Raw genomic sequence first — 12,345 nt, 5'->3', positions numbered from 1 at the left:
TTTAATTAACTTTTTAAAAAAATTCATATGTTTTTACCCCGTATTTTGGGCATGACAAAGCTCTAGTACTCAATCAACCAAATTATGGGATCCTATTTTAGATAAGCTTCAAAAAAGAGTGGCAGGATGGAAAGACAAATGACTCTCATCTGTAGGAAGTTATCAAGCCTACCTATCTATCAACTTTCCTGCCTAGATTTGCTAAGTAGTAAACTAAATGTAATTAATAGGCTTCTTAGAAATTTTTTCTATTAGGGTTCAAACGAGAAGAAAAAGTTCCCCCTTATATCATGGGATCAAATTTGTTAACCAAAAGAGCAAGGTGGGGTTGGTATCAAGAATATCAAATTACAAGGGAAGACTTTGGGAGTTAGGCTAGCATGGAAAATGCTAAAGTTCTCAAACCTAAAATGGGTTAGGATCCTCTATCACAAATACCTTGCCTCCCCAATTCCCTCTAATCTATTTAGCAAAGTCAATCTCCCTAAATGCTTAATAATTTAGAATTTGTTGCTTAAATGTTTTAGGATTAAAGAGACAAAAACAATAATTATAGGCAAATATAACCAATATTAGGAAAATAATAAATTGCATAAAAGATAACACAAGACACAAAGATTTAACATGTTTCACCCAACCCTTAGGCTATGCTCACCAACAATGAGTCTAATATTCTTATTACACCTTTGTAGTGGATAATGCATTTACCTTTTGCAACTAAGAAATCCAAGTCATTGTTGTCCCACAAACAATAAATACATATCATGTAGTACTTTGCCTAGTATCGAGATCTCTTGCCAAGTATGAGTCAATGTAGCCTTGTCAATTAGTAGTAGATCCCCCAAAAAGTAAACATTTACCAGATGTTCCTCTCAAATAGATGAGAATCCATTCGACTGCATTCCAGTGCTCAATTCTAGGATGACTCGTATACTTACTAACAGCTCCTACTACATGTGCAATATCTAGTCTAGTACATAACATGACATACATTAAACTCCCTACAGTTGAAGCATAAGGTACCTTGGACATCTTACCCTCATATTCTTGTGTCTTTGAACAAATCTCCTTAGTCAATTTCAAATGACAAGGCAGAACGATGCACTTTAGCATTCTTCATAAAAAAACATTGCAAGACTTGCTCAATATAAGCAGTCTGGGATAATGTCATTTTTTTGTTCTTCCTATCTCTAAAAATTTTTCATATCAAGGATTTTTGTTTCTAGCCTCAAATCCTTCATAGAAAATGCATGTGCTAACTGTTGTTTCAACCCCTTGACGTGAGCCATATTAGACCCAACTACAAGCATATTATCAACATATAAATATAAAATAATTTACATATCATCATCCAACCTCTTAAAGTAAGCACAATAATCTGAATGACACCTATTATATCCATTCTTGTGCATAAAACTATCAAATTTAAGATACCATTGCTGAGGTGCTTGCTTCAAGCCATATCAATTTTTCTTCAATCTGCACACTAAGTTCTCCTTACCTTTGACCTGAAATCCCTATGGCTATACCATATATACTTCTTCATCCAAATCATAATGAAAGAAAGTTGTTTTAACATCAAGATGCTCCAAATGAAAATCTTTAGTAGCCACAATACTTAAAATATTGTGAATAAAAGTCATTTTAACAACTAGAGAAAATATCTCATCAAAATCAATTCCATTTTTCTATACAAATCCTTTTACAACTAACCTAACATTAAATATTTGCTTACCTCCATCCTCTTCTTTCAACTTTATACCCATTTATTCTGTGAAGCCCTCTTACCTCTAGGTAACTTAGATAAATCCCAAGTTTTATTTTTTAGCAAGAATTTCATTTCATCTGTCACTGCATATTCCCACTAAATCTTTGTATCCACATGCACAACTTCATCATAACAATCAGGTTCACCAACATATGTTAATAATATAGAATACAAAGAGGGAGAAAATCTTTCTAGAGGTTGACTTAGCCTTTTTGACCATCCAACATTCACTAGGGTTTGTGGTATTTGTTAATGTTATTGTCATTGTTGTAGCAGAGCATAAGTGATGCAGGAGCATCCAAAGGTATAAGGGCAATCCTGTGTCACCCAAAAAATGTACTTAGACTTAGTTTTTGTTTCATGTGTTTTCATTTCTGGATACCCATTTGGGTCAAATAAAGGTCCCAACTCTCACAGTTCCACTATCAGTGTTCTAGGATAGAGTATTTGAACACCTTGGGATATGTGTAAATGCCAAAAAAATAGGAGTATGTAATTGAGCCATCATTTTGGTGAACTAGGGGGTGTAAATTGGCCAGATGAATGTAATTACAATTTAGAGCATTCCAAAAAAAGAATAAGGTCAAAAGGCCCCACAGTTTGAAAGTTATCGCAGTTTTTCGGTTTTTGGAGACCTCCTAAGAATGCTTCAAAGTCAGGTTAGGGGCATTAAATGACCTCAAAAAGGGCCAAAAAATGGGGGACAAGTGATGCTTTTCCATAGGTCTATAGAGCTCTTCGAGAGCTTTTCAGAAATGTAAACGGTTCGTCAATCAGAGCTATGGTTCAAAAGTTATGCCACCCGAAAGTTTGGTTACCGTTTTTGGATTCTTCTAGATTTGCACCAACTTCTAACATGGCTTCTGGAGCCTTCTACTTGGTCGATGGATGCCTACTAGCACTTTCTAGAAGTACTCCTAGTCCTTAACCCTCCGGGGTCTATTTAAGGACCTTTTTGGCATTGTAAAAGGCAGTGCAGAGTGGAATTTGAGAGGAGGTACTAAAAGGAGAAATTATCTCCAGATTTATGCTATTGTAAGCCCTTAGGGCATGTTTTGAAGTCTATTTTCTCTGTATAGGATGTATTAGCTTATTTAAAAAGTTAATAAAATTTCCCTTTCCTGTTGTGTCCATTCTGTGCTTGGGTTGTGTTTCCATCAAGTGGTATCAGAGCTAGTTTTCCTAGGTGTGTAGACAGAGTGCCGACTGTGAGGCAGTTTGCACCAGGACTGTGTGGTTGTGGGTTTGAGTTAAGAAGATGCCTCCATGAAGAGAGTGTGGTGGAAGGGTCATAGTTGTTAATCTTGAAGATTAAGTCTGGTAAGAATGACCAGCGTTGAAGAGGCATACTAGTTTGCCCTACGAGTCAAAGAGAAGCTAAATAAAAGGTTTAAAGGGAGACAAAGAGGGTGTGGTCAAGGAGGAAGGGGAAGCAGTAGGTCATCTGGAGGCCGAAATGAAACCCAAAAGAAAAATGAAGATGTGGGTACTAGCAGGAACCAGAGGAATGAGGGTTTCTACTGCTCCCGTGATCAAGACTTTGGAAATCAGAGAGGAAGAGGTCGAGGACATGGACAAGGAAGAGGAGGCTTCCGTGGTACCTATTTCCATTACAATGAAGAAGGCCATCGTGCCTTTCAATACCCTCAATGACAAGGAAGGACAGATAGGAGAGCTAAGGGTCAAGCTAGGGTTGCTCATGTGGATGAGGATGCACAGTCATCACATTCAAAAGATGCAGAAAGAGGAGAGACCTTGGTAAATGAAAGGGTCCTACTAAGTGGTGAGATTGAACCAAGACAAAGGAGGAGTTTATTCCATACCAGGTGCAAATGTGAGGAAAATGTTGTGATGTGATTATTGATGGTGGTAGCATTGACAACTTGGTGTCAGAGTAGATGGTCTCTAAGCTGAAGCTCAAGAGGGAGAAACACTCCCAGCCCTATCGGATTGCTTGGGTAAAAGATGATCATAAGGTCCTGGTAAGTGAACAATGTCTTGTGAAATTCAAAATTGGGAGTTACCATGATGAAGTTCTCTGTGATGTTATTCCAATGGATGTTTGTCATTTATTGTTGGGTAGACCATGGCAGTTTGATAGACATGCAGTACATGATGGTCATGCAAACACATACTCTCTAACAAAGGATGGAGTTTGCCACAAACTGAAGCCCATGAAAAAGGAAGGCGAAAAGGTATGTAGTAGTGCTAGGATTTTTCTTGTTGATGGAAGAAAGTTTTTAGATGGAATGAAACATTAGCATATGTGCTATGCTTTGATTCCTAGGAAAGATAAAGAAGGTAGTAGTGAAATACCACTTGAAGTTTTAGATTTACTAGGTGAGTTTGAAGATATCATCTCTGATAATGTTCCAGAAGGATTGCCACCAGTAAGGCAAATCAGTCATCAGATAGATTTAATCCCAGGAGCTAGTTTTCTTAACAAGGTTGCTCACAGGATGACTCCTACTGAAACTGAGGAGCTAAATAGACAGGTTCTGGAGCTATTGAGGAAGGGCTTGATTCGGGAGAGCCTGAGTCCATGTGCAGTACCTACAGTACTGGCACCAAAGAAGAATGGAGAGTGGAGAATGTGTACAGACTCTTAAGCTATAAATAGGATAACCATCAAATATCAATTTCCTTTGCCAAGAATGGATGATCTTATGGACTGCTTGGGTGGAGCTCAATACTTCACAAAGATAGATCTCAAGAGTGGTTATCACCAGATATGGATTTGAGAAGGAGATGAGTGGAAAACAGCCTTCAAGACCAAGGAGGGTCTTTATGAGTGGTTAGTCATGCCCTTTGGATTGACGAAAACCCCAAGCACCTTCATGCGGCTTATGAATGAGGTACTTAAGAAGTTCTTGGGAAAATTTGTTATTGTCTATTTGGATGATATTTTAATTTTTAGCAAGACTTTGGAAGAACATTTATTGCATATTCATAGTGTCCTTGAAAGGTTAACGGAAGAGAAACTGTTAATTAATTTGAAGAAGTGTATCTTTGCAAAAAGGGAGTTAGTCTATTTGGGATTTGTTATATCACCTGAAGGTCTCAAAATGGATCGAGAGAAGGTAAAAGCCATCTTGAAATGGCCTAATCCAAGGTCTGCTACTGAGGTAAGATCATTTCATGGTCTGGTTAGTTTTTACAGGAAGTTTATTAAGAATTTTAGTGGCATATGTGCACCCCTAACTGACACAATAAGAGGGGATAGAAAAGAGTTCAAATGGACTGCAGTAGTTGCGAGAAGTTTTGAATTGCTGAAGAAGAAGGTGACAGAACAACCTGTGTTGGCACTTCTAGATTTTAGAAAGGTGTTCCAGGTGGATTGTGATGCTAGTGGCAGCGCTATTGGGGTTGTATTGAGCCAAGAAGGTAAGCCTATTGCATATTTTAGTGAAAAATTGAATGATGCAAAGAAGTATTTTGTTTATGATAAAGAGTACTATGCAATAGTTCAGGCCTTAAAGAAATGGAGGCATTATTTATTGTCAAAGGAATTTGTTTTGTATACTGATCACTAGGCATTACAATACCTAAATAGCCAAGGTAAATTGAATCAGAGGCATATGAAGTGGGTAGATTTCTTGTAGAGCTATACATTTGTGTTGAAACATAGAAGTGGAAAATCTAACAGGGTTGCAGATGCACTAAGCAGGAGACAGTTGTTGCTTACAGTAATGCAGGTTGAAGTAGTTGGGTTTGATGAACTCAAGAATCTGTACCTTGAAGATACTAATTTTTCTGAAGTGTGGAAAGCTTGTAAAGAGCTTGTTGCTGTAGATAGAACTAAGTGGTTAGACTATCTGATTCAGGAGGGTATGTTATTCAAGGGCAACCAATTGTGCATTCCAAGGAGTTCCATGAGGGAAAATTTGATTAAAGAGAAACATAGTGGAGGGATGGCAGGACATTTTGGTCAAGATAAGACCATTTCCATTCTTAGAGAACATTATTTTTGGCCTCAGATTTCACAAGATGTGAAGAAGTTTGTACAGAGTTGCTAGGTTTGTCAAGTTGCCAAGGGATTTAGCCACAATACTGGAATATATCAGCTATTTCCTGTTCCATCAAAGCCATGGGAGGACATAAGTATGGATTTGTTCTTGGATTGTCGAGGACACAAAGGGGTAATGACTCAGTATTTGTGGTGGTTGATAGGTTCTCCAAAATGGCACATTTCATTCCATGCCACAAAACTCATGATGTTGTCCATATTGCAGACTTGTTTTTCAAAGAGGTGGTAAGACTACATGGTCTTCCAAGGAGTATAGTTTCTGACAGAGACACTAAATTTGTGGGGTATTTCTGGAGAAAATTGTGGAAAATTTTGAGAACAAACTTGAAATTCAGTTCCACACATCACCCATAGACTGATGGCCAAACAGAAGTCTGGGCAATTTGCTAAGATGTTTAGTTGGGGATAAACCCAAGGGGTGGGACTTGATTCTACCACAAGCTGAGTTTTCTTACAATAACTCTGTAAATAGGAGTACTGGTAGATCACCATTCCACATTGTATATGGAAGTAGCCCAAGGACTGCGCCAGAATTGAGGAAGATAGAGCAAGGGGAGAGGACAAGTGTTGAAGCTGAAAAATTTGCTGAACATATCAAGTGTCTACATGAGAAGGTTCAAGCACACATTACCAAGATGAATCAAGAGTATAAAGCTAGGGCTGATCAAAGGAGAAGACATAAGGAATTCCAAGTAGGGAATCTAGTCATGGTACACTTACAAAAAGAAAGATTTCCAGCCGGTACTTACAACAAGCTGAAAATGAAGAAATTTGGCCCCTGCAAAATTTTGAAGAAACATGACTCAGGAAATGCATATGAGGTGGAGTTGCCAGATGGTATTAACATTTCTCCTATTTTCAACATTAGAGACTTAACAGAGTATCATGATGATGGTGCAGATGAGGAACTGATGTTAGAGCCATGTCCAATTCCTACTTCTAAGGAGGAGATAGAAGACATTCTAGATCATCGTGTGGGTAGGAGCACTAGAAATAGGCAGTATAAGGAGTATTTGGTCAAGTGGAAAGGATGGCTGATAGAGGACTCAACTTAGATTTCAGCAGCTGAGGTTTCCCATTTGGGATTTCCTCTACCATTCATAAAGTGACAAGGTCACTTTTCAATCTACCTTGGGTGTCTGATGCAGGAGCATCTAGAGGTATAAGGGCAATCCTATGTCAACCAAAAAATGTACTTAGACTTAGTTTTTGTTTCATGTGTTTTCATTTCTAGATACCCATTTGGGTCATATAAAGGTCCCAACTCTCATAGTTCCACTATCAGTGTTCTAGGATAGAGTATTTGAACACCTTGGGATACATTTAAATGCTGAAAAAATAGGAGTATGTAATTGAGCCATCATTTTGGTGAACTAGGGGGTGTAAATTGGCCAAATGAATGTAATTGCAATTTAGAGCATTTCAGAAAAAGAATCAGGTCAAAAGGCCCCACGGTTTGAAAGTTATCGCAGTTTTTCAATTTTTGGAGACCTCCTAAGAATGCTTCAAAGTCAGGTTAGGGTCATTAAATGACCTCAAAAAGGGCCAAAAAATGGGGAATGAGTGAAGCTAGTCCATAAGGCTGTAGAGCACTTCAAGAGCTTTCCAAAAATGTAAACGGTTCGTCAATTGGAGCTACGGTTCAAAAGTTATGCCACCCAAAAGTTTGATTACCGTTTTTGGATTCTTCTAGATTTGCACCAACTTCTAGCATGGTTTCTGGAGCCTTCTACTTGGTCGGTGGATGCCTACTAGCACTTTCTAAAATGTACTCCTAGTCCTTAACCCTCTGGGGTCTATTTAAGGACATTTTTGGCATTGTAAAAGGTAGTGCAGAGTGGAATTTGAGAGGAGGTACTAAAAAGAGAAATTATCTCCAGATTTATGCTATTGTAAGCCTTTAGGGCATGTTTTGAAGTCTATTTTCTCTGTACTGGATGTATTAGCTTATTTACAAAGTTAATAAAATTTCTCTTTCCTGTTGTGTCCATTTTGTGCTTGGGTTGTGTTTCCATCAATAAGAAACTATTGGAACATCATCTTTTGGAGTATCATCTAGTACTACATAATCATTTTCTTTCTTCTCATGTTGCTACAATAGATCTTTGTACAATACTTTCTCATTGAACATGACATCCCTACTTCTAACAATTTTATGATTTTCTAAATCCCAAAGCCTATAACCAAATTCATCAATACCATATCCAACAAATACACATTTCTTTGACTTAACTTCCAACTTGGTTCTATTTTCATAATCTATATGTGCAAACACTTCACAACCAAAAGTTCTAAGAAAAGAATAACTCACCTTCTTACTAGTTCATGCTTTCTTTGGAATAGCACAACCCAAAGGATTAGAGGGACCTCTATTGATCAAATATATAATAATATAGACAACCTTTTTCCACATGTTTAAGAGAAATCCATCATGCAACCTCATGCTCCTTGCATGCTCCATTATTGTCTTGTTCATGTGTTCAACCACTCTATTTTCTTGTGGAGTCCTTGGAATAGTTTTCTGCCAGCAAATACCATTAGTGGAACAATACTCTTCAAATTTATTGCTGCAATACTCACCACCATTATCAAATTTGAAACATTTTATCCTTTTAGTAGTCTCATTTTCAACCAAGATTTTTCATTTTTTAAAATTTAGAAATACATTAGATTTTTGTTTAAGGAAATAAACTCATACTTTTCTAGTTGCCTCATCAATAAATGTAACATGATAATGAGAGACACCAAAGGAAGATACCTGAGCTAGTCCCCATACATCTATATGCACAAGCTTTAATTTATCATTTTTCTTTTCCTTCCCACTCTTCACAAAAAACTCTCTTTTATTTTCCATACACACTTTTCACAGAAATCCATATTGGCACACTTCAAACTTGGTAAATCTTTCTTTAAATGAAGTAATTTCATATGTTTCTCACTCATATGCCAAGTGTATTGTGCCATAGTGTTGTTTAAAAAACTAGAACTACTATTTGTTCTCCCTTCTCAACTGCAACAACTAATCTTGAACATTCATTTTTCTCTAAAACAATTAAAGTGGACAAAATAATATGACATGTACAAAGATATAAGATGCACACTTTTATACATTTTGCTGCTACTAAGGAACCTTTTGAAATCTTTCAATTTTATCATTAAACATAACTGTAAAACCCTCGTCACCCAGTTGTCTTGCTGAAATTAAATTCCAACTCAATCTTGGAACATGTCTTACCTCTTGTAGTAGCCAATGATTACCATTCTTCAACTTAATTTTAATTTTCCCCTTTCCAACAATCTGACAGGGTTCATTATCTCCCAAATAAACTAAGCCCAAAATCCCCTTGGACATAATCAATAAAATAACCTCTATGGGGAGTAGCTTGAAATGAAGCCCTTGAATCTAAAACTCATGAATCATCAACATTTTCTAAGGAAACAAGAAAGGTATCATTTTTAGATTTAGTACTTACTATATTTGTCTTTTGTTCCCTTCATTGTTCTTTCAAGTCCAACAATCTTTCTTCTTATGCCCTAGTTTCCTATAGTGCCAACAATCTTTTAGTCCTCTAGATTGAGACCTCTTTCCTTTTGATTTTCCTCTTGATTTCCCATTATTTCCAAAATTATTTCCTCTCACATTCATTTTGCATCTATTTCATGTGTTCAATACACTTCCTTATGTAAATCCACCTAAGCTTTTCATACGAGTTTTCTCACTCAAAATAATGTCAATCACATCATCAAATTTTAAGGTATTAGATCCAAAAATAAAATTACTCATGGTCATTACCAAGCCATTACAACTTTTAGGCAAAGGACACAAAATCAAGAGAGCCCTAATTTCTTCATCAAAATTAAAATTTACATAAGATAATTGACTAATAATGACATTAAACTCATTTAAATGATCAACAACTGATCCACCTTCTACCATCTTCATATTAAATAAACACTTTGAGAAATACTTTATTTGAAGCGGAGGGCTTTCCATACAACTTCACTAGGGTTTGCATCAACTCTTTTGTCCTCTTAACTTTCATATTATTAAATGTCACTGATTGTGCCACGTATAAATGAATACTTCCAAGTGCCTTTCTAACCATAATATTATAGTCCTCATTTGTCATAGTTGTTAGTTTATTGAATTTTTCTTGCAATGGCCGCCATTATTCCTTCTGATAGAGATAGTCCTTCATTTTTATTTTTTGTAATTAGAAGTTTTTCTCATTAAATGTCTTAACTTTCAACTAAACCTCATCTACCGTAAGACTCCCACTCAATCGTAAGACTCCCACTCAACCGTGAGACCTTCCTATAGAGGATAACTAAAACAACTAGATTGAAATACCACTTGTAGGATTAAAGACACATAAATAATAATTACATGTAAATACAACCAATATTAGGCAATAATAAATTGCACAGAAGAGAACACAAGACACAAATATTTAACATATTTCACCCAATCCCTGGGCTACATCCAACAACAATGAGTACAATATTCTTATTATTAAATGATTACAACCTGATTACAATCTATAATCCCTTACAGCTCAATACCACCGCAAGAAGCTACAATCTCATCATACATTATGAAACCCCTAACCAAAAATCATTTTATACAATCTTTTTGTCACTTACAAAATCTGTGTTATAATAAGTCATCCAATAGAAAAATAGTGTTTCCCCTCGACCCCACCCTCTATTGCAATAGGGAGAGTACTTGGGGCTTTTCCTTAGGACCCTGCAAGGAGCGTCACCCCAAAACCTTGTAGAATAATCTAAGGGAAATCATACCAAATGAAGTAGGGAGAAATTAACCTCCAAGTTTGATTAGTCTCGACATAAAAATAAAATTTAGATTTTTCATTCATAATAAGTTAACTTGGGATTTAGGGGATGGAGAGGATGCATCTTTTGGCATGACTCTTGGGGTGGTTAAAAAGCCTTAGACAAATTTCCTTCTCTCCTACATTCAATGGGTCATTTAATGTCTAGATGGGGTTCTAGAGTTAGGATTATGTGGTTTTTGAACAAGGGAGTCTTAAATGGTATTGGAAATGCTTAGATGAGGAGGGCATTCCTTTAAGTGAGAAGGACTTTTTGGAGAATATGCTATCCTCTAGGAAAATTTTGTTCCAAAGGTAAAGATTCTCTTAGTTGGGATGGATGCAAGAGTGATATTTATAGTTCTAGTATGGATCATAATCTTTTAGAATCCTCTCTAGGGTTTTGTATGGGTCCTGTTCTTACTAATCTCTACTAGGATAAATTCTATCTCCCCAAGGTAGGAGTGTTCACCTAGATTTTTCTCCACAATAGAGCCCTAACAACATATAGTTTTAGGAGAATGGCCACCAAGGTCCCAGTTGATAACCCCTTTGTGAATCTGAAGAGGAATCAACTTGTCACATTTTTCTTAATTGTCATTTCTTGAACCTCTATTGGTAGTGGTTGTGTTCTAAGTTAGGGTGGAGTTTAGTCATTACTAACTCGATCATAATTTTCTTTTTAGCTTGGCCATTGCTGAAACCAAAGAGCATTTACAAGAACCTTTGGATCTTCTCTCCTTCCATAGTTATTTGGGAACTATGTAAGGAGAGAAATATGAGAATATCTCAGGACAATAAGATGAAGGTTGATCATCTTGTCAACAAAATTGAAGCCTCAATCGTTGAATTAATAAACAATCAATTGATGTCTATGATCCCCAAAGGGGAAAACATGTCTCATTTGGATGAGAAGATGCATGGTAGGTGGATTGGATTGAAAATTCTCCCCTTCCTAGGGAAGGGAGACCTTCAAAGTAACACAAGCGAGTAGGAATATGTTTGGAAGGCTCCTAAGAGAGGATAGTATAAGCTCAATTTTGACGGAGCATCTAGAGGGAACCCTGGTAAGACTGGTATAGGATGAAACATTCATTATGATGAAAGGATGGAAATTGCATGTATAGCCAAAGACCTAGTGCTTTGTAATTATTTTGACAAAAATTTAATGAACTATATATATCATGAAATGAATAAGAGGATAGATGAGTTAGCTAATCAGGGAATCAATCTTTTAATAAGCTAAGGTAGATAATATTTATATAATAATGAAGATATGACATCATTAAAGGGATAGATATGCTAATGAATATGGTATTAATGCGAGTGAGATCTTGCTAAAAAGACAATTTATTTTCATAATGATGTTTGGATACTGAAACAACAATGTATGAAGGGATCTCAGAGGAGGAAGAACCTCAATCCCTTTCTTTTATGCCTACCGGTTGCCTATTTATCTGGGCTATGTACTTTGAATTCAGTGTTTAAATAAACAAATGTTTCTTATGTTCATCTAGATTTCTTGTACCACTTCTTTGTTTCATTAATGATAGTTCTTAGTCCTCTTATCTCCTTTAAAGCTATATGGTTTTTAAAAATGACAAATTCCAAATTTTTGGTTTATTATATTATGAACTAACAAATTAACAAAGTAGACAAGGAGTTGTTTGGTGGTTTTGCTATCTTGTTTTAGGACTAAATTAGATGAAGGGATTTTG

This window comes from Cupressus sempervirens, chromosome 9 (assembly GCF_028749045.1).
Source record: "Cupressus sempervirens isolate cs-2001-9-10 chromosome 9, ASM2874904v1, whole genome shotgun sequence".
Classification (NCBI taxonomy): Eukaryota; Viridiplantae; Streptophyta; class Pinopsida; order Cupressales; family Cupressaceae; genus Cupressus; species Cupressus sempervirens.
This window is presented reverse-complemented; position numbering follows the sequence as displayed.